General features: G+C 35.8%; 1 long non-coding RNA gene across 1 annotated transcript in view; it reads left to right on the top strand.

The window, feature by feature from the left end:
- Positions 1 to 20,781, top strand: part of LOC147369917 (uncharacterized) — a 98,313-nt gene extending 77,532 nt beyond the window's left edge. The window contains exons 2-3 of the long non-coding RNA XR_015168104.1: positions 18,052 to 18,117; positions 20,318 to 20,781. This is a non-coding gene — a long non-coding RNA (uncharacterized LOC147369917). The remainder of the gene's footprint in view (positions 1 to 18,051; positions 18,118 to 20,317) is intronic.
- The last annotated feature ends 651 nt before the right edge of the window (positions 20,782 to 21,432 follow it).

The following is a 21,432-nucleotide window of genomic DNA, read 5'->3' as shown; positions in this document are numbered from 1 at the left end:
TGATGTTAATTGAGAACAGAGAAGTGATCATGTATTTTTGAAAGACTAAATTTTGGAAGACATCGACGGATATAGTTTGATTGGAGTGGTGTGGATGTAAGTCAGACATCCATAGGTTGAAGGCTTAACAATGGTGACAGTAATAAAGACAAGTTTTTTCTTTTTATCAAAAAGGGAGGAAGGAAATAGAGGAAAAGTATTTTTAAGAGGTAAAAACAAGAGCACATTTGTTTGCACTTATATATGAAAACATGAAGAGGAGGGATTAATACAAATGAAAACCTATTTAAGTAACATACACATACATAAAAATAGACATATGTCTATATATGACTGTGCAGATAGATACATCACAAAATTTTTACCAACTGAACAAACTATGTGACCAGCATTTAGATCAATAAAAGAACATTACAAGCATACCAAAAACCACTTTAATTTTCCCATTTTCTTATCCCTTTTTACCCAGGTCAACCAAATATTATGATGTACAGTGGCATAGTTTAATTTTTTTTGTTATGCTATGTTTTATTTCATCATTTGAATATGCCATGACTTATATATCCATTCAACTCTATATAATTTTGTTAAGAATTCTGTTTGTGGTTATTCTGAATAGTATTGTCATGTAACAAAAATATGTAGTTTATAAAATTAAAAAATGAAAACAATTTGTAGCACAACAAAAATTATGAAGCAGTTAGGACAAATATAGAAAAATATTTATAAAACAACCCAGAAAACTTCTAAAATATTGTTCAGAAAATTTGTAGGATAAAAGTCTCAATATTATTGAAATACCATTTCTTCTTCAAATTGACTTATATGCCCAATGCAATGCTAATCAAATCCTAGTATTTTTTCTAAAGAAATTCACAAACTTATTTAAACATTTATTTTTACTATAAATCAAAATTTGGTTATTTCCTGTCAGTAGAAGAGAAAAAAGAGCACTATTGATTAGTTTGTGAATTACAAGTACTGTGCTAAAAGAGAAAAAAATACTCTTAGGTTTTACAGAAAGATGTGGCTACAAGAGTATTTAAATGCTTCATTTTAGTTAGGATTTGACTCTCCTTTAGGGTATTTCTATATTTTAAGTTGTAATTTGCCATCAAAGTAAGTCTTGTATATTAATGAATCAATTGTTTTGCACTTCTGATGCAATAATCTTAGAGGGAATACAACAATGCAAATCATTCAATTCAAAAAGGAGTAAGAGGATAGAAACTTTGTCATGTGCTGTGATATCATGGGCACTGCTTAAGCTCTTGGACGATATATCCATTTGAATACAGAGTTCCAAAGAACAGCATGGAGAGATAAGAAAGCCTTCCTCAGCGATCAGTGCAAAGAAATAGAGGAAAACAACAGAATGGGAAAGACTAGAGATCTCTTCAAGGAAATTAGGGATACCAAGGGAACATTTCATGCCAAGATGGGCACAATAAAGGACAGAAATGGTATGGACCTAACAGAAGCAGAAGATATTAAGAAGAGATGGCAAGAATACACAGAAGAAGTGTACAAAAAAGATCTTCATGACCCAGATTAATCACAAAGGTGTGATCACTCACCTAGAGCCAGACATCCTGGAATGAGAAGTCAAGTGGGCCTTAGAAAGCGTCACTACGAACAAAGCTAGTAGAAGTGATGAAATACTCGTTGAGCTATTTCAAATCCTAAAAGATGATGCTGTGAAAATGCTGCACTCAATATGTCAGGAAATTTGGAAAACTCAGCAGTGGCTACTGGACTAGAAAATGTCAGTTTTCATTCCATTCCCAAAGAAAGGTAATGCCAAAGAATGTTCAAACTACTGCACAATTGCAGAGAAGGAGAAGGGGATGACAGAGGATGAGATGGTTGGATGGCATCACTGATTCAATGGACATGAGTTTGAGTAAGCTCTGGAAGTTGGTGATGGACAGGGAAGACTGGCATGCTACAAAGAGTCAGACACGACTGAGTGACTGAACTGAACACCAATTTTATAAAACATATTGATATTCAAAATGATTTGTTTGACCTTCTCTGGTATAAGAACTTTGATGGTCAACAACTACAATAAATTTATGACCATGAGTGTACTAACAGAGCTTTTGCCACCAGTTACTTATATCCCAAAGGTGAATGCCCTTAAAGTCCCATGAATACGTCTATCTTGCCAAGAAAGGGATGAATGAGTGATGTTTCTCTTGGTGCTTCTTGTTCCTTTATATTTAATTGTCTAATACTTTTACTAAATTTTCCTTTTGAGTATGTTGTTGAACACTGAGTTTGGCTGGACCATTTAAGTAATTTAGAAGAATTTGGGATATGCCATTCTTTCCATGCTAATGATTCCTCTGATTTATGAGAGGTCATATAAAACATTCAGTAATTACTGCAGTTTAGACAATATACTTTACAAACTGAATTGGAGAGATTTCAGAGTAAGTATGTAACTAAAGCTAACATAACATCCACATAACATTGAAAATTTGGATGATTAAGTCTACACTAAGCATACTATTGACTTCATTTTACCGTATTTATTTGATCTTTGTTAAAAATATTTGAAGTTACTGAATTTGTAATACACAGCAGATCAGCAGAAACCACATTTGCCATTCTTTATACCTATATATGAAGTTTACATCTCGTTGAAATGAAGTTTCATTACAAATCATTAGTTTTCATAAGTTATTCCCACAATAATAAGGTTTACATTGTTCCTGATTTTTAAAAAATGCTTAATAAAATTTTAGTATTTGACACTTTGAAGTTATGAAAAATACTTATCTAAAACACAAAGAGAAGTAAATTACTCTTTTGTAATATTAACAAAAATATTGGAAGCAACAGGGTATATTTTATCATTGTCATCACCAAGAAGAGGATTAATTGCTGTCACATACTCTATACTACCTTGAAGGGTACAATTACATTTTTCTAACCTCAGAACCGTAATCAAAAACAACAAGATTTGAACCGGTATTAATCTACAGCTGCCAGTGGCAGCCCTTCCATGGCAAAAGACTGCAAGGTCAGCAGTGTGAATTTCTACAAAGAGGGGAACATACTTATCAGGAGACTATACCTGATAAAGCAAAAATGCAAGGACAATGTGCAACTCAAGACTGTGCTCAAAGAAAAGGCACACGGAGGTGCTGAGTCTGACTCTCTGCGACCCCATCGACTGCAGCATGCCAGGCCTCTCTGTCCATCACCAACTCCCGGAGTTTACCCAAATTCATGTCCATTGAGTTGGTGATGCCATCCAACCATCTCATCCTCTGCTGTCCCCTTTTCCTCCCTCCTTCAATCTTTCCCAGCATCAGGGTCTTTTCCAGTGAGTCAGTTCTTAGCATCAGATGGCCAAAATACTGGAGTTTCAGCTTCAACATCAGTCCTTCCAATGAACACTAAGGACTGATCTCCTTAAGGATGGACTGGTTGGATCTCCTTACTATCCAAGGGACTCTCAAGAGGCTTCTCCACAATTCAAAAACATCAATTCTTTGGCGCTCAGCTTTCTTTATAGTTCAACTCTCACATCCGTACATGACTACTGGAAAAACCATAGCTTTGACTAGATGGACCTTTGTTGACAAAGTAATGTCTCTGCTTTTTAATATGCTGTCTAGGTTGGTCATAACTTTCCTTCCAAGGAGTAAGTGTCTTAATTTCATGGCTGCAGTCACCATCTGCCATGATTTTGGAGCCCCCCAAAATAAAATATGCCACTTTTTTTTTTTTTTTTCTGTTTACCTGTCTATTTGCCATCAAGCGATGGGACTGGATGCTATGATCTTAGTTTTCTGAGTGTTTAATTTTAAGCCAACTTTTTCACTCTCTTCTTTCACTTTCATCAAGTGGTTCCTTAGTTCCTCTGTACTTTCTGCCATAAAGGTGGTGTCATCTGCATATCTGAGGTTACTGATATTTCTCCTGGTAATGTTGATTCCAGCTTGTGATTCTTCCAGCCCAGCGTTTCTCATGATGTACTCTGCATATAAGTTAAATAAGCAGGGTGACAATATACAGCCTTGAAATAGTCCTTTTCCTATTTGGAACCAGTCTGTTGTTCTATGTCCAGTTCTCATTGTTACTTCCTGAACTGCATACAGATATCTCAAAGGGAAGGTCAGATGGTCTGATATTCCCATCTCTTTCAGAATTTTCCACAGTTTATTGTGATCTACACACTCAAAAGCTTTGGCATAGTCAATAAAGCAGAAATAGATGCTTTTCTGGAATTCTCTTGCTTTTCCAATGATCCAGTAAATGTTGGCAATTGGATCTCTGGTTCCGCTGCCTTTTCTAAAACCAGCTTGAACATCTGAAAATTCATGGTTCATGTATTGTTGACGCCTGGCTTGGAGAATTTTGAGCATTACTTTACTAGCATGTGAGACGAGTGCAACTGAGTGGTAGTTTGAGCATTCTTTGCCATTGCCTCTCTTTGGGATTCAAATGAAAACTGACCTTTTCTAGTCCTGTGGCCATAGCCACATTTTTCAAATTTGCTGGCATATTGAGTGCAGCAGTTTCACAGCATCATCTTTTAGGATTTGAAATAGCTCAACGGGAATTTCGTCACCTCCACTAGCTTTGTTTGTTGTGATGCTTCCTAAGGCCCACCTGACTTTACATTCCAGGATGTCTGGCTCTAGGTGAGTGATCACACCATTGTGATTATCTGGGTCGTGAATTTCTTTTTTTGTACAGTTCTTCTGTGTATTCTTGCCACCTCTTCTTAGTATCTTCTGCTTCTGTTAGGTCCATACCATTTCTGTCCTTTATTGTGCTGATCTTGTCATGAAATGTTCCCTTGGTATCTCTAATTTTCTGAAGAGATCTCTAGTCTTTCCCATTCTATTGTTTTCCTCTATTTATTTGCACTGATCACTGAGGAAGGCTTTCTTATCTCTCCTTGCTAGTCTTTGGAACTCTGCATTCAAATGGGTATAACTTTCCTTTTCTCCTTTGCTTTTCACTTCTCTTTTTTTCATTGCTATTTGTAAGGCCTCCTCAGACAGCCATTTTGCTTTATTGCATTTCTTTTTCTTGGGAATGACACGCATCAGTTCAGTTCTGTCGCTCAGTTGTGTCTGAGTCTTTGCGACCCCATGAATTGGAGCATGCCTGGCCTCCCTGTCCTTCACCAACTCCCAGAGTTCACCCAAACCCATGTCTATCGAGTTGGGGATGCCATCCAGCCATCTCATCCTCTGTTGTCCCCTTCTCCTCCTGCCCCGAATCCCTCCCAGCATCAGAGTCTTTTTCAATGAGTCAACTCTTCTCATGAGGTGGCCAAAGTACTGGAGTTTCAGCTTTAGCATCATTCCTTCCAAAGAATACCCAGGGCTGATCTCCTTTAGAATGGGCTGGTTGGACCTCCTTGCAGTCCAAGGGACTCTCAAGAGTCTTCTCCAACACCACAGTTCAAAAGCGTCAATTTTTCGGTGCTCAGCCTTCTTCACAGTCCAACTCTCACATTCATACATGACTACTGGAAAAACCATAGCCTTGACTAGACAGACATGCATTACTTATCCTTTAACAGTCATGACTCTCTTCTCCTTAAAACTTTCTTTAGCCAACCCGACCCTTGATTGTTCAGTTTCACAAAACTTTCACCCATTCTGGTCAATCTAGAATCTATAACGCACATTGTTTCTGTGTTCATAGCTTGGATAGCACATATATATTTTTCTCTGCTTATTGTGTATCTGGTCTTCATAGTTCTACTGAGACTGCTGGACAGAACAATATCTCAGAATCATTGTTATCACTGTTATCACATGGAGCCATGCACACTGGTGTAACCACCTATATTAGTGTTTTGGTTTTTTTTTTTTACTTTTTCATTGGAGTATATTTGATTTCCAAAATTGTATTAGTTTCAGGCACACAACAAGGTGAATAAATACATATATTCACTGACTGCTTTTCGATTCCTTTCCCATATAGGCCTTTACAGAGTATCCAGCAGAGTTCCCTGTGCTGTACAATAGGTCCTTTTATTTATATATTTTATTAACATATACAGTACTGTTTATATTAAAATTTCATTTCTTTCTTTGTTTTTCTCAAATATATCTGAGTCTGAACCTGATCACTGTTTTTATTATTTCTCCACATATGAGAATTTTTTTCTTTTGATACACTATGGCAATTTTATTATGTCTCATTACTTCATGTGGTTTTCTCAGCAACATGATTTATAATATTAATAGCCTACTTATTTTTCATAAATCATTTAAATCCAATTGTTGCTCTATTTTTCATTAAATTATTTTCAATATTATTATGACATTAAGTCATCACTTATTAGTAAAATTTTTCTATACAAAATTAACCCTTAAGGGTTCACTTATACTAGTCTTTATATTTCTATATGTATTTCAGAAATATTCCCAGAAGATAATTTTCTCTAAAACATATTTCCCTAAGTCCTCTTTGTGCATTTTGATTGCTATTCAGGGTAGAAGAGATCAAAATATGTATAAACCTCATTTTAAGAAAGTATAATCTGAGATAATTTTTTTAAAAAAAGGCTTTCTAGTAAATCATATTATGTCTATATCTCTTTTAAATTTTTAAAGAAAGTACAAACTTGATTTATTAGATTGAAGAGGCCAAGCAGGCACATTTAATATTGGCTAAACCAGTGAAATATGTTGATAATGCTTTGCACAATTTCAGATTACTTCAAATACCCCACGTTTAAAAACTTCAATCTGAAAATTTCTGTAGTTTTCCTGAACACCATGTGATTATAGTGATTGTCCCTCCTATTTTCTTAATTTTCTTATACCTTTTGAGATATTTTCAGACCAAGATCTTGGTTTTCCTTTCTTTATTGCTATACTTGATCTTCTCTTCTAGGAACATTTTCTATATTTTTGTTTATTCAGGTCATCTTTCATTACCTGAGATCTCTCAAAATCTTAACATTTTCATTGATATAATCGTTAAAATTTTATGGTAAATACATTTCAAAGGACTTTATAGTTTGTAATTACAAATGAATGCTTTATCTCAAAGCACCTAATTGAATGTGTGTGTGTTTGTGTGTGTGTGAGAGGAAGAAAAAGAGAGAGAACATTTTCTAATTCTTGTATCTCTAGTGTTTTAATTTATTTTTCCTAGTCCTCTTAATTTTAAAAAATATTATTGGTGTTTCCTAATCTCCCAATTGTCGAACATTTTTCTTCAAGTGTTTCTTAAACTCTGTTACTTTTTTCCCCCTGGAAATATTTTCTTTAAAATTTGTGATCTCTTAAGGGTATCTTCTAGATTCTCATTTTTCATTACTTAATATTTTTCTTAAATAGATCTCAGTGTCCAAGCATTGGGACTAAAGTTGGAATCTGAATTTCTCTCATCTTAACCATTTATAAGCTGTGGTATCTTAGTGAAATCACTATAATTTAGGGAGTTCATTCCGTCTTTAAAAAAAATAAAATCAATACCCACACAGAAGCTGTCAGAGCTAAAAGAGAAATACAAAGAAATATGCAAATATAAAGAAACATAATTGTAAGTAGTCAATGAATTTGAAGTATTGTTTTAACCAATACTGTAAAACTGTGAACATCAAAGCTACATAGCTTTAAGATTTATCTAGTACTGAAGGCCTATTAATGAAATCTATGAAGTATTACCTCAATATAATTTATGTGCATATTTGGATTGAAATTCATGATAGCAACCTATGTGGGAAAAATATGCTCACTTTTATTCTAAAGTTATAATTTACCTTTTGAAACTTTTGCAGAGAACAGTTTTATCTTTCTCTTCTAAATTATAAGAGACTTGTATACAGATTGACTCTATGAAAAATCAGTGGCTTGAAAATTACATGGTTGAAGGACATATTTTTATTTTTAATAACAGTATGTGAATATTGAATATATTTTCCAAAAGTATATATTTATACAGATTAGTTTCTCAAGCTAAGGATGGATATTTGCCATTGAATGGTGTTGAGAGGTGAGGGGTTGGCTATCATTTTTAAACAGCAGAAACCACTGTTATCTGACCTGCCCAGGGTTGTTAAATACTACATGCTCTGCAGTTGATCTCCCTCTCACCACAGGAAATCTTGTTTTCTGTAAAGTTTATACTTGAAGTCCAACAGAAAGTCCAAAATATTTATAGAAAAATGTAGACTCATGAGCAACCAAAATAAACAATATCACTGATAGGAAGTCTCAAACAGTCTTGCCATGACATATATTTCTTGTTGTTGTTGTTGTTTAGTCACAAAGTCATGCCTGACTCTTTTGTGACCCTGTGGACTGTAGCCTGCCAGACTCCTCTTTCCATTTGATTTCCCTGGCAAGACTACTGGAGTGGGTTCCTATTTCCTTCTCCAGGAGAACTTTGCAACCCAGGGATCGAACATATGTCTCCTGCATTGGCAGGCAGATTTTTTAACACTGATTTTTTAGATAGCCTGATGTCTTAGACAATTTGAAGGGCCAAAAGTAGATCATATATGGCTTAGATTTAGATCATGTCAAATATGGTAAAAAGGAAAGTGACTGAGCCACACTGAGAAATCCTTTTGTTGGGCAAATAAGGTAAACATAGAATATGAGAAAAATATAGAACATACTGTTTGATGCTATAAAGATGAGATAAAGTATGAAGCTATTGCTTGAAATTCCTGGTCAAGGAGCTTCATATCTTGTATTGATCATCACCATTTTGGCTCCTTCTAAACCTTTGCTTCTGAACGGTTCGAGGATTATGGTGACTGTGGCATTGTAGAGGAACTATAGCATTTTAAAAACGATGCTAACAAAATGAACTTTACAATGGGGTTACAGTTAAAGAAGATGTGATCCTTTTTGTAGGAAAATGAGACACACGTAATCATCACAGAAGCAGTAGCTTTTCTGAGACACATCTTGTCTGTCTACATTAGAACAACCTCACATGGCTTAATATTAAAATAAAACTTGATTAGCTGCATGCCAACTCTTGCTAGGCTTGGCTTCTGGCTTGGTACAATCATCCATTCTTTCTTACTGGCTAAAATTCAACCACTTCTTTAGAACAAGTGTAAGTTCTGTTTAATATATTTTCTTAATTCCTTTAAAATATATTGATCATTTTCTTCAGAATAGTTAAGCAATTATTATTGTATTGCCAGAACTAATTTATTTTGACTGAGATATATAACTTATATGGGTTTCTCAGATGGCTTCAGAACCCACCTGCCAATGCAGGAGACATGAGAGACAGGGGTTTCATCCGTGGATCATGGAATGGGAAGATCCTCTGGAGGAGGGCATGGCAACCCACTCCAGGATTTTTGCCTGGAGAATCCCATGGACAGAGGAGCCTGGCAGGCTATAGTCCATAGTGTTGCAAAGAATCAGACATGACTGAAGTGACCTAGCATGCACACACACATATCACTTAAATACTGATGTCTTACATTTTTGCCATTCATGAATAATATGAATATGCCATGAGGTAGGGCTTCCCTCATGGCTCAGACAATAAAGAACATGCCTGCAATATGGGAGGGAGACCTGGGTTTAATCCCTGGTTCAAGAAGATCCCCTGGAGAAGGGAATGGCTACCCACTCCAGTATGTTTGCCTGGAGAATTCCATGGACAGGGGTGCCTGGTTGGGTACAGTCCATGGTGCCACAAAGATTCAGGTGCAAGTGAACCACTAATACATTCACACCTTTGGTTTCACCATGAGTTTATACCAGTCCACTTAAGCATTAAGAGTGCTGTACCCAAATTATCTCACTAGCAGTATAGCTTGCTTCCATAGATACACAAAATAACCTTTGTTGAAAGAATAAATTTGTTAATTAATATTAAATGCAAGCTCATGTACCTTGCATTTGTCCCTTTGATTGTAGAATAGGAAAATTTGCCCTTTTGAATTATGAAGTTATACTCCAAGCCTCTGTATTTCTGGTAGTAATTTGTATAACTTCTTTTGATTTTTTTATATAAGAATGTTTTGTTTTTATTTAATATGTTTTCAGATAATGTTTGACCTGTATACTTTACTCCAGTAGCTGATGAGGAACACGGAAGCCTGACATGCGGCAGTACATGGAGTCATAAAGAGTTGGACATGACTGAGTGACTAAACAAATATACTTTGTTAAATATATTTAATTAATCATCTTCTCTTGAAAAATATTTTAGAATGAATATTCTATATAAAATAAATTGAGACTCCTAATAAAGTAAATAATAAATTGTGTTCTATACTGTTCATAATAAAAAAGTCATAAAATTTGGAGGGAAAAAAGTTATCCACGTCATAGTGCAGACCCACATGATGGGTAATGATTTACGTTTTTCATAATGATTACTTTAACAGTTTTCTATTGCTATGTAATACATTATGTTACAGAAATAGGAAATAATGTTTTAAATTATAAACCATCAATTAACTTTTCAAAACTAAAAATCAGTTATCCTTGCACTCAGAAATACAAATCAAAATTTTATAAGTTTTCTGAAGCTCAATCTTTGTTAACTGATAATCCTATACTAATAAAAATATTATTTGGAATGTAATCTTAAGTATAGTTATGATGGACATAGTCTCACTGTGTAAAATAAACCATTGATCTTATATTGAGTTTTAGGGAAGAATTTCTGGGGGGTTGTATTTCTTAGAGAGGCTGAAACAGGTTTAGGAAAGCCTTAGAATCATGTTCTCTGTTGATTACAGAGACAAGAGTAAGTTGTCAGCAGTCTTTATACCATGTCTATTGGAGTCGCAAGAGTCAAACAGGATTAACGACTAAACCACCACCACCCCTGGAGTGTTATTGTTCAGTCACTACATCATGTATGACTGTTCGCAACCATATGGACCGCAGCACTCAAGCTTCCCTGTCCTTCATTATGTCCTGGAGTTTGCTCAAACCCTTGGGCATTGAGTCTGTGCTGCTATCCAACCATTTCATCCTTTGTAGCCCCCTTCTCCTGCCCTCAGTCTTTCCCAGTATCAGGGTCTTTTCAGTGAGTTGTCGTGCCATCAGATGGCCAAAGTATTGGAGCTTCAGCTTCAGCATCAGTCCTTCCAGTGAATATTCAGAATTTATTTCCTTTAGGATTAACTGGTTTCATCTCCTTGCTGTCCAAGGGATTCTCAAAAGTCTTTTCCAGCATCACAATTCAAAAGCATCAATTCTTTGGCACTCAGCCTTCTTTATGTTCCAGCTCTCACATCGTACTTGACTAGTGGAAAACCATAACTTTGATTATAGTAAGTCTAATGCTTAATACTTATCTTTCAAAGTATAAGACTGTCACTGATAGACTTCCCTTGGAAGTATGCTCACAGAATTGTTGATTGATTAGAGTGGTTTAAAACCATATTTGAAAAAGTTTAACTCAAATAAGACTACCAGAAACTCTGGAGCTATAACCCAATATTTCCTAAATTCAAACAACAAAATTTAAATAGGAAAACAAATACTGACTACTTCAAAAGTCTGTCTATAATAAGCAGATTGTTTTTATTTTGAGCTTACATACTTCTCTGCAACTCACATATAATATTAAACCTTATTCAGCACGAAGTGCTAGCAGTGATGCCAGCTTTCATCTGATTGGTCAAAAGAAAATCCAGGCTATTTAATTATAAGAAAGTAAAAGCTAGTCCTTTATGTCCCCATGGCAAGGTCCCATTTATTGTGTCAGCCAAAATAAAAAATATATTTTTGAAGACACTATAAAGTTATTTAATTCCTATAGGTGGGACCACTGTTTTCAGGTTTCTCTTTCTACATGTTAATACTCCAAAGAAGTCTTGTATCCCTTTGGACTTTCTGTAAGAGAAGAGTTAACTGAAAATGTTGGAGAAGAATATATCCGATAGTGTTTGAATTAATATGTCTGCATAACAATTAGCCTTAGCTGTGATTAGAAAATGAAGGAACTATTTATCATACATGATAAACATACACACACTCTAAAAATCCAGGAAATGATAAAAATGTCACTAATTTTAGTGGATCAGTGGAGTATTTTCCCTATATACTGCCACAATAAAATGTTGATGTATATTATACCTTTAAAATATCTGTGTTATCCTTTTTCAGAGCAAAGATATAGGTTTTTTCATGTTTGTATTGTCTACAAGGAATATTGTTATTTGGAACAGTAGTATAATACCAGTTGTACTATTCTTTAAGTTGTCTATAGTAACATAGGTGTGAGAGATGAATTATAGATCTAGTTTTAATGGTCCTTCATAAATTTAAGCGTTATTTGTGGTAACATGATTGTGATAGACTAAGTCATAAATGTATGACTTTAAACAGGAAAAATATGATGAAATGCATAAATAACAGTGTTTAAAGAAAACTGTGATAATCAGAGATTCTAATATTTAGAATAATGTTCTGACAAGTTTGGGAAGAAATAGCCTTATGTATGTTCATGCAGGTACATGCCTGTTTTGAAAATCTGGTAGTCCATGAATATAAATATCAAACAGAATCCTGACCTCTGTAGGAAATTTCTGTCCCTCTTACTGAGATTTAAAAAATATTCTTAATCAAGGCCTGAACTTGATTCTTTTGTTTAGTTGCTAAGTCATATCTGACACTTTGTGACATGCCAGGCTTCTCTGTTCATGGGATTTCTCAGGCAAGACTATTTTAGAGTGGGTTGCCATTTACTTCCTGACCCAGAGGAGAATGAGATTTTCCTGACCAAGAGATTGAACCTATCTCTCCTGCATTGGCAGGTGGGTTCTTTACAACTGAACCACCAGGGAAGCCCAAATTTGATTCTATACTTGGTTTTAAATTTAAAGCATGTAGGACTGCAGTCTGGTAAAACACTAAAAGTGCTTAAAAATTAGTGAGATATATTAAAATTAAATAATTGAAGGTGAGGAAAATAAAAATAATGGAGGGGTAAATTGCATCCAATTGTTATGCTAAACAAAAACCAACTAGACTCAGATGCACTTCTGAAAATTATGACTGGTGAATATATTAATTCAGCTGAAATATAAGATTTAGTTGTTTTGCAGCTGTATGTATTTCATTCATAGGAAGTCTTTTTAATTCCTAAATACAGTTAGAATTTCTTAACATAAATGGGAATTTGAAAATGTATCCTATGAGGAAAAGAAATGCTGTTTCCTTAGCAACAAAAATTATGTTCAGAAAACAGTTTAACATATAATAGCCTTATTTCATTTGCTGTCATGCTCATCAGAACTGCATGCTTGAAAAGCTAAATTAGGAAACTTAATTAGAAGAAAGTTGAAATAAATGTTTTTATTCATACAAAATAACTAGGAAAAATATGGCATATTTGTGTGATGAAACTACTGAGCAGCTCCTTGATAGAAGATGCATTACTCTTTTTGAAAAAATGATGTAAGCATATAATAGTCTGTGGCTAACCCATATAAGATAAAGTTAAATTTTAATTTTAGGTAGTTTTTTAAAATTTAAAAAAACTTGAAGAAGACTTTTTTTCTAGAAGCCTAACTTTTGGTTTGTTTTATTTCATCCAAATTCATGGGTTAATTATGTCCAGAAATCTCCAAGTATGTGGTCTTTGACCAAATTTGCACACCTATATTTGATTCAACTCGGGAAAGGCAATGGCACCCACTCCAGTACTCTTGCCTGGAAAATTCCATGGATGGAGGAGCCTGGTAGGCTGCAGTCCATGGGGTTGCTAAGAGTCGGACATGATTGAGCGACTTCACTTTCATTTTTCACTTTCATGCATTGGAGAAGGAAATGGCAACCTACTCCAGTGTCCTTGCCTGGAGAATCCCAGGGACGGGGGAGCCTGGTGGGCTGCTGTCTCTGGGGTCGCACAGACTCAGACATGGACTGAAGCGACTTGGCAGCAACAGCAGCATTTGATTCAAATATACTAAATATTAAATTCTAGAGAATTTAAAATTACATCTATACTTATTGTGAATAGAAAACTTAGCTATTTATACTTAACTATGAAAAAAGGAAAGATATACCCATCTGAATGCAGAGTTCCAAAGAATAGCAAGGAGAGAGAAAAAAGCCTTCCTCAGCAATCAGTGCAAAGAAATAGAGGAAAACAACAGAATGGGAAAGACTAGAGATCTCTTCGAGAAAGTTAGAGATACCAAGGGAACATTTCGTGGAAAGATGGGCTCAATAAAGGACAGAAATGGTATGGACCTAACAGAAGCAGAAGATATTAAGAAGAGGTGGCAAGAATACACAGAAGAACTGTACAAAAAAGATCTTCACAACCAAGATAATCACGATGGTGTGATAACTCACCTAGAGCCAAATATCCTGGAATGTGAAGTCAAGTGGGCCTTAGAAAGCATCACTATGAACAAAGCTAGTGGAGGTGATGGAATTCCGGTTGAGCTATTTCAAATCCTGAAAGATGATGCTGTGAAAGTGCTGCACTCAATATGCCAGCAAATTTGGAAAACTGGACAGTGGCCACAAGACTGGAAAAGGTCAGTTTTCATTTGAATCCTAAAGAAAGGCAATGCCAAAGAATGCTCAAACTACTGCAAAATTGCACCTATCTCACATACTAGTAAAGTAATGCTCAAAATTCTCCAAGCCAGGTTTCAGCAATATGTGAATCGTGAACTTCCTGATGATCAAGCTGATTTTAGAAAAGGCAGAGGAACCAGAGATCAAATTGCCAACATCCGCTGGATCATGAAAAAGCATCTATTCCTGCTTAATTGACTATGCCAAAGCCTTTGACTGTGTGGATCACAATAAACTGTGGGAAATTCTGAAAGAGATGGGAATACCAGACCACCTGACCTGCCTCTTGAGAAATATGTATGCAGGTCAGGAAGCAACAGTTTGAACTGGACATGGAACAACAGACTTGTTCCAAATAGGAAAAGGAGTACAACAAGTCTGTATATTGTCACCCTGCTTATCTAACTTATATTCAGTGTATATCATGAGAAACGCTGGACTGGAGGAAACACAAGCTGGAATCAAGATTGCCGGGAGAAATATCAATAACCTCAGATATGCAGATGACACCACCCTTATGGCAGAAAGTGAAGAGGAACTAAAAAGCCTCTTGATGAAAGTGAAAGAGGAGAGTGAAAAAGTTGGCTTAAAGCTCAACATTTAGAAAACGAAGATCATGGCATCTGGTCCCATCACTTCATGGGAAATAGATGGGGAAACAGTGGAAGCAGTGTCAGACTTTATTTTTCTGGGCTCCAAAATCACTGCAGATGGTGACTGCAGAAAGACACTTACTCCTTGGAAGGAAAGTTATGACCAACCTAGATAGCATATTCAAAAGCAGAGACATTACTTTGCCAACAAAGGTCCGTCTAGTCAAGGCTATGGTTTTTCCTGTGGTCATGTATGGATGTGAGAGTTGGACTGTGAAGAAGGCTGAGCACCGAAGAATTGATGCTTTTGAACTGTGGTGTTGGAGAAGACTCTTGAGAGTCCCTTGGACTGCAAGGACATCCAACCAGTCCATTCTGAAGGAGATCAGGCCTGGGATTTCTTTGGAAGGAATGATGCTAGAGCTGAAACTCCAGTACTTTGGCCACCTCATGTGAAGAGTTGACTCATTGGAAAAGACTCTGATGCTGGGAGGGATTGGGGGCATGAGGAGAAGGGGACAACAGAGGATGAGATGGCTGGATGGCATCACTGACTCGATGGATGTGAGCCTCAGTGAACTCTGGGAGTTGGTGATGGACAGGGAGGCCTGGCGTGCTGCGATTCATGGGGTCGCAAAGAGTCGGACACGACTGAACAACTGAGCTGAACTGATGGTTGGCATAAGCTACATGTGGCTATTAAACACTTAAAATGTGACTAGTGTAAATTGAGACAGCCTGTAAGTGAAAATATGAACTTGATTTAAAAATTTAGTGTGAAGAACAAATAATATATAAAATATATGATTAGTATTTCTGTTATATTTTATATATTCATGAAACACATATATAAATATATTTCTTTTATATGTTCATTTTACATACATATTATAGCATTTAAATATTGGGTTATGTTGACTATTATTAAAATGAATATCAATGGTCTTTTAAATGTTGTGTCATACATAAATATGATTTTGATAAATTACAAATACATAAAATTTACACATGTGGCTCAGTTTGTGTATCATATTACATTTTTGTTGAATAGCAGTATTCTAAATAGTCTCCTGGGCTTTCCGGGTGGCTCAGTGGTAAAGAACCTGCCTGCAGTGCAGGAGACCCTGAGACGCATATTCTATCCCTGGGTTGGAAAGATCCTCTAGAAGAGAAAATGGCAACCTACTCAAGTAGTCTTGTCTGGAAAATCCCATGGACAGAGGAGCCTGGTAGGCTACAGTCCACAGGGTCACAAAAAAGTCAGACATGACCGAGTGACTAACAACAGCAATAGGTAGTGTCCTATCTAAAATGATTTTTAAAGCAGAGATACATAGGCAAAATAATGACTTCTCCAAAGCTGTCCACATTCTAAACCCTAGAACCAGTGACTATGGCAAAGGGATTTTGAAGATGTTAGTAATGTTAAGGATCTTGATAACTCTTGATTATCAGGGAGATCCCAACATAATGATATGAGTCCATAGAAGGAAGAAAACAGAAGTATTAGTAGACTGCTTGGTGTATGGTAATTAGTTACAGTAGTTATAGAAATCTAATATAAGAGAAAACATTGGCCCTTTTTTTTTTTGCTTTCCTAATATTCAGATATTCATTGGCAGCCTCTTATAATACTTGACTTTTAGTTATATCTTATTCAACACCTTTTAATATATATTCAAATTTATAGTTTTGGTTATTCAACAGATAGAACAAAGAGTAATAAGAGAAGAAAGAAAAGGTAAAGGGGCAGGAGAGGAAAAGGAAGGAGAGGGAGAACAGGAAGGGGAGGAAGGAAATATGAAGTAAGGAAAGAAAGAAGGAAAAAAGAAGGAAGGAGAGAGGAGAGGAAGGATGGGAGAAGAGATTAAGTAGAAAATAAATCTTATACTAGAACAAGAATACAGTACTATCCAGAAATAAACCTCAACATTATATGAGGTTTAACCTAAACTGAGTTTTTAAAAATCTCCGACTTCAGTCAAGTAAATTACTTTTAACTATACATTTGCATTCTCTAGTATTCTTGCCTGGGAAATCCCCTGGACAGGGAATTTTGGTGGCTACAGTCCACCAAAGGGCTGCAAAGAGTCAGACACAACTTATAGACTACACCCATACATATTATTACCATGATGTATAATACTCTTTCTGTCTTACCTTTAGGAAAGTATATATTACACATACTTTAGGACTCAGTTAAGTCTCAGTGGTTTCCTACTCTCTGCAGCCCCATTGAATGCAGCACCCCAGGCTTCCCTGTCAATCACCAACTCCGGGAGCTTACTCAAACTCATGTCTATGGAGTCAGTGATGCCATCCAACAATTGCATCCTCTGTCGTTCCCTTCTCCTCTCACCTTCAATCTTTCCCAGCATCAGGGTCTTTTCCAATGACTACATTCTTCAGGTAGCATCTTATTCAATATCTCATAACATCTAAATGCAATAAATTAACAATTTATTATAATTTTGTTCACTACCAAAAAGGAAAGAAAAGGAATCTATTAGAAATGTAAGAGTCACTGATTATAATATTTTTTAATTTAAAAATATTTTTTGCTTTTTATTCTTTGTCTCTTCCATAAGCAGGCATGCTTCATGAAGGGAAGGGACTTTGTTTTGTTTTGCTATAGTATCTCCAGTGTCTGTAAATAGGGACTATTTTTGAATGGGTGATTCAAATTTCTGCCAAAATCATTTGCTCTCTCCTTTGTATACCTATTGAGTAAAGGATTCTTAAAGGAATTAAAAAGCATGCTTTGCAGCAAACATTAATTTATCAGCATATAAGATTTTTTAAAATGGTTTTTGAAGCTCTTGGTTTTAATAAATTCTCAGAGAAAAACCCAAGGTATGCGCATAGGCTCAGGGTTTAATCAAGCAATGAAACCTAGAACCTGAGTAAGCCACTGCTTTTACACATTTTGCAATCCTTCACAGATTGCTTTGGCTTTATTTTACTTTCACTCTCTTGGTGGACAGGAAGAGCACTGAGAGCATCTACTGGTGAGTATTTGAGCATCTACTCATGTCCATCCTTGACTGTCATAGACAATGTGGTACTGTGTCACAGCTTTATAAAATTAAAAAAAAATCATAACAGAAAGATTGATGGGATAAGCTATAGTTCCTATTGTTGCTGCAGTGCTCAAGGCCCTAATAGTCATCTACTTCCTTAGCACTCATTCTAAACTTCTCTTTCTTGATTATCACTTAAGTTGGTGTTGGTACTTGCCCAAAAGGGAACCAAGGCCTTCATTCCTGAGGAATTTTAACTCTCTGTTTCTGTGAAAATATTCTTTAAGAGATTTGGTAAATTTATGCTTTGTATTGCATTGCGGTTGCTTAAATTATATATTCATAATCTATACACAACACTGAAGCACTAAGAGGTACCTTAGTCAATCCTCCTGTACTCTAGATTTAATATTCTAATTATATCACAATGATCAGATCTATTTAGGATGACACGACCAGTCATTTTTCAAGAATAGTAGCTCTTTAATTTGCCTAGCATGGGACTCCTAAATTATTCAGGCAGCACCTGTAGATTTACACATAGTTAAGCCATTCAAGGCAGATTTCCACCCCTTCAGGAAACACTTGGCTTCTAATCCTTCCATCTAAAGTTGTAGAGATGGGAAGCACACGCCTCTAAAAGAGTGTTCATCATGATGGAGAAAGAGGCCATTCCTACTTCTAAACTCTGTTTCCTGAATCTGTGCATTCTGCCCATTGGGGACACATTATTTGATGGCTATCAACACAACATATGGGCTTCCCACATGTTTGATCATAGTGGGATCAATGCAGTAGAGGCAGGTTTGATCCCTGGGCCAGGAAGATACGCTGGAGAAGGAAATGGCAACCCGCTCCAGTATTCTTGCCTGGGAAATCACATGGACAGAGGATCTTGGTGGGCTATAGTCCACAGGCCACAAGAAGAGTCAGACATGACTTAGTGACTAAACAAAAACAAGACAACAACAAAAAGTATATACTATATATAGAACCACAGACTGGCTGGGGTTTATCCCTAAGCTGAAACATTAGCTGCATCAAAGAAATAATTCTAACACTTTGTTAGGATAGCAATTTCCAGGTGATTTGTTATATGATTTGACCAAAAGATATTTTAGTTATATATCTGATGTCACAAATCCTGTGATGAAAAGCGAGTCGCTTGATCTAAGGTGATGTTGTAAGTAATAACATATTAATAAATCAGATGTTGTGTGAGCATATAGTAGTGGTTCTGGCCAAGGGCCTGTTGCTGGTTAATATCAATGTCTGGCATATGTATTATCTCTCCATAAGGGTATTATGCTTCCTCTCTTGAGTAGAAATTATCCAGTTTAATCAACTTGTTCAAAGTGGCAGCATAGTGTCCTCAAGCTTGGGCCACATGCCAAGAGCTTAGCTTCAGTATCTGTATTTGACTGCTCATTAAGCAACAGCAATAGATAGATGAGTCCTAGCACTGGGCCTGTCAGAACCTACATCTTGCCATCAGATTACTATAGCCATTGGTCTCTTATGTTCCCACTGGTGATAGAAAAAAAGAGAACAGAATAGTTAGTTTTCACTGTGAAAGTCGTTCTGTATTTTTGGTTGTTTAGTATCTTATATGCGGAGGATGTGAGAGATGATGATTCACATATTTTGTATCTGTTTTTATGAATGCCTTTTCACCTTGTACCCAATATTCCAATTCCAACCAAAATTTCCAGGATTCTATATATATTCCTATATAAGACCGTACCTATTTTCACATAAAATTTATAACTTGGAATACTGCTTAAATATCCATTCACTGGAATAACTCTCTTTAACCACTGTCTTTAAGGCCAAACTGTGTTATGGTAGCTTTCAGTTACTGTTACTGTTTCATTAACATATTGATCTGAATCATCTCTGAACAAAGCCTTCACATTTTCCTCTTCTGTCAGCTGGTCATAGCAATCATCTCCACTCTCAAAAAAGTTATAGATGTGAACTTAGGGAGAGGTATTATGTCAGTAAATAAAAGTATTGAATAACAAGTGACAAAGAGATCTAGATCTCCTCTTGTGTTCTTTACATTTCATTAGACCTGAATTCAGATATATCAATCATATTTTATGATATGGTGGATCAGACACTACCTACTTCATGATATGTATGTCTGGTGATACAGACACTTGATATACCATTGTTTCTTTTTCAGTACTTCCTTGTGTAAATAGACAAGAAGATACAAGTGGGCTTCCTTGTGTCTTGTGTTGAGATTCTCCTACAAGGGATTTCCAGAGGCTCAGCATACTACATTTGATTTCTGCTATAGTAGATGAAGATGGCCCTCGTATTTATTGTCTCTTATCTACTTTGCAACCACATAAAAGTTACTTTTTAAAATTCATGTAACAGGTAAATCTATATTAACTAACATTATTCCCATATCCAATATCACTTTACTCTTCATTTTCCTGTTTTTTACTTTCTAACTTCTATCAAATTTATGTTTATAATTTCTTATCAAAGTCACTGATTATTCTGTATATTAATATGTAAAGAGGGTTCAGTGCAATTTCTGTATTTTATATTTTATTCTCTGAGTTCAGAATTTCTTACCCTTTTAGATCATTCAAAATATATTATTTTTAGTTCAAAAGTAAAATGGATTTTCCAACATTCATTGGCTGTATTTTACTATATTATCTGCTGGTATGAAGCTGGGTGGTCTCCCTAGTGGCACTAGTGGTAAAGAACCTGCTTGCCAATACAGGAGACACAAGAGAGGTGGGTTTGATCCCTGAATCAGGAAAAACCCCTGGAGAAGGGTATGGCAAACCATTTCTCAGTATTCTTGCCTGGAGAATCCCATGGACAGAGGAGCCTGATGGGCTATGGTCCATGGGCTCACAAAGAGTTGGACATGACTGAAGTGGCTTCACACATACACACACACACACACACACACACACACACACACACACACAGTAGAAGAAAGAATATTTACAGTTTGGGAAGAAGTAAACCAGAATTGTTACTCTGCAAATATATTATTTTGCATAAATTGTAATATTTTTATTTTTCACACTTCTAAAATGAAAAATTTAGTTAAGAGGATTTCTAATTGTTTCCAGTCCTATATGACTTTAAACCCACTGCAGTATTCTTGCCTGGGGAATCCCATGGACAGAGAAGCCTGTTGGGCTACAGTTCATGGGATTGCAAAAAGTTAGACAAAACTGAGCAACTAACCAGACACAAATCAAATTAGGCTGCTAAATCTAATTTTATATTATCCTAGTTAGCTTCTAACTAATTAGCAGCATTAAG

Source organism: Bos grunniens, chromosome 7, assembly GCF_055505025.1.
Source record: "Bos grunniens cultivar Pamir isolate PY7600 chromosome 7, Bosgru_T2T1.0, whole genome shotgun sequence".
NCBI classification, from domain to species: domain Eukaryota; kingdom Metazoa; phylum Chordata; class Mammalia; order Artiodactyla; family Bovidae; genus Bos; species Bos grunniens.
Note: the sequence above shows the minus strand (reverse complement) of the source record. Positions and strands in the feature narration are given on the sequence as shown.